This window comes from Palaemon carinicauda, chromosome 1, assembly GCF_036898095.1.
Source record: "Palaemon carinicauda isolate YSFRI2023 chromosome 1, ASM3689809v2, whole genome shotgun sequence".
NCBI classification, from domain to species: Eukaryota; Metazoa; Arthropoda; class Malacostraca; order Decapoda; family Palaemonidae; genus Palaemon; species Palaemon carinicauda.
In genome coordinates, this window is record NC_090725.1 from 235,021,961 (window position 1) to 235,024,460 (window position 2,500).

General features: G+C 45.1%; 1 protein-coding gene across 1 annotated transcript in view; it reads right to left on the bottom strand.

Moving 5' to 3' along the window:
- The window catches only part of LOC137638479 (vascular endothelial growth factor receptor kdr-like), a 242,008-nt gene that overhangs the window by 12,221 nt on the left and 227,287 nt on the right, over positions 1-2,500 (bottom strand). The window lies entirely within an intron of this gene.

Genomic DNA, 2,500 nt, shown 5'->3' on the forward strand with positions numbered 1-2,500 from the left:
GTATGTTATGTAGACACTAATATTCTCTCCATCCAAAGTAGAACGTCATCTTCGACCGCCTGCAGCAGAACGGCCCTATAATTAGGTACATGAACAAGTTGCACCCTTGGTGCAAAGGAATTGACATTCTTGAGGCATTGCATCACTTCAGAGAAGGTATCAACAGTAAAGAAATTCCTTTGGAGTTCTTGGGCATGGTGAACTCCTATCACTGGTTCTTGCTAGCCATCGCCGCTACTCTGGACCCCTCTCTGATTCCTTCAAGGGCAAGCCAAAAACCTGAAGTGAAGCCCCATTCATGAGGCAGCCTTTCTCAATGCAAAGAATGCCCTATCAACTGCTATGGGTCTCACCCCTGCAGCCCTCTTACTTTCCACTAAAGCCAGTGACGATGCTTTAGGGGTAGTACTTGAACAAATGATCTGCGGAAGGCCCCCCGCCCCCACTCCACACACACACACAATTGGCCTTCTTTAGAAGAAAACTTTCAAAGGCAGAATCCAGCAACTCTATCTTTGACCGCAAACTAATGCTGGTGTATTTGGCTGTCTATCACTTCTGCCCCTGCTTAGAGGGCAGGACCTTTGTTATTTATATGGACCACATGCCCCTTATACATGTCTTCACATGGCAGTCTGATGCCTTTTCTACCCTTCACTTCTAGCATCTCTATGCCATTTCTGAATACAACTGCACCATTCAACAAATCACTGGGAAACTTAATCCCATTCCCAATTCCCTTTCCAGAAACACAATGACTGACGTGCACATGGGATTTGATTACAAGGCCTTGGGAGAAGCCCAATGAAAAGATGCCAAGTATCAAACCTGCAAGATATCCTTCACGTCTCTCTGTTGTGAAGACACTACCCTCAAGGACTCCAATGCCACCCACCTATATAATATCAATACTGGTAAGCCACACCCCTAGACATCTGCCCCAGGTCCCAACAAGTATCTTAATTGATACATGGCCTCTCACACCCCTCGTGGCAATCTAATACACAGCTACTTTAGTCGAAGTTCATATGGTAGGGCATTGAAAATAATGCTAAGGTTTAGGTCTGTGGCTGTATTTCATGTCAAAATTTAAAAGTGCATTGGTACATGAATTCGGGTGTGGGAACTTTTCATCAACGCCTGTCCCGTTTTGCCCACCTTCACACTGATGGGGTTCACTTCCTAATATGGCATGGCATTACTAAAGATGCTAAGGATTAGGTCTGTGGCTGTATTTCATGTCAAGCATAAAAAAAGAATCAGCACATGAATTCGTGTGTGGGAGCTTTTCATTAACGCCTGTCCCGTTTGACCCTACTTCGCACTAATGAGGTTCACTCCATATTCATGTCACAAGGACATCGCTATCTTTTAAAGGTTTACAGCACACTCATAAATGGCAGAAGCAACCAACACTGACATTGCCCTATCAAGCAGGACAATGCCCTAAAGAATGACCATATATCCATATGATCAGTGCCTAAGACCCCTCTCAACCCAAGCTAGGACCAAGGAGGGCCAGGTAATGGCTGATGATGACTCAGCATATAGATCTATAGGCTCCCCCAAACACTCTCTTTAGCTTACAAGGATGGTGAGGCTACAGCGACCAAAGGAACTAACGAGTTTAAGTGAGACTCGAATCCCAGTCTGGCGATCGATCACCAGTCAGGGACGTTATCACATAAGCTGCCACAACGGTCGTAAATCACTCTACTCGCAGGTTGAAGTCATCCCCATGCAAAATGCAAACTCCACCTCATGTACTGCTGCCTTACTTAACAGATGGATAGCAAGATTCGGCATCCCAGAACATATCCCTTCTGACAGTCTGACAGAGGTACCACTTCCACCTTTCAAATGTGATCATCATTAGGCCATCTTCTCGGCATTGCCCTACATTAGACTACTGCTTAAAACCCCACAGCCACCAAAATGATGAAACATATTCATCATAACCTCAAAGCAGCTTTGATGTTCAGTTGCAATGACTCCAATTGGTTTCCACAATTTCCATGGGTCTTCCTCGGACTAAGGACTTATGACCACCTCTGAGGATCTCCAGCATCTAGGTCAGGTTGTGGGGAGATTTACCTTCTACGCACCACCATCAAAGTAGCACATATCGAAATAACTATACACAGCAATACGTTTTTGTGTGCAATGACGTTTGCAAGCCACTGCTTACGCCCCCAGTTACGGGCCCATTCCTTGTTATTAGCCGTACGCTGAAAGCTTTCCTCCTCAGCATTCGTGGTAAAGAGGATTGGATGACCTTTGTCCACCTTAAACGTGCATATCTCCTGGAAGACAACCCACCAACAGTACGACTCTAGGCAGGTCACCCTTTTTCAATTGCATGTCTGCTTCAGGGGGGAGCCATGTAATGCATGTGCAGCAAGCAACGCAAATACAAGTGAAGAGGGATACCCTATCAAAGTTTTCTTAAATACTACAACCGTAATTGGACTCTACATGAAAATTCATTTGACTTTAACAT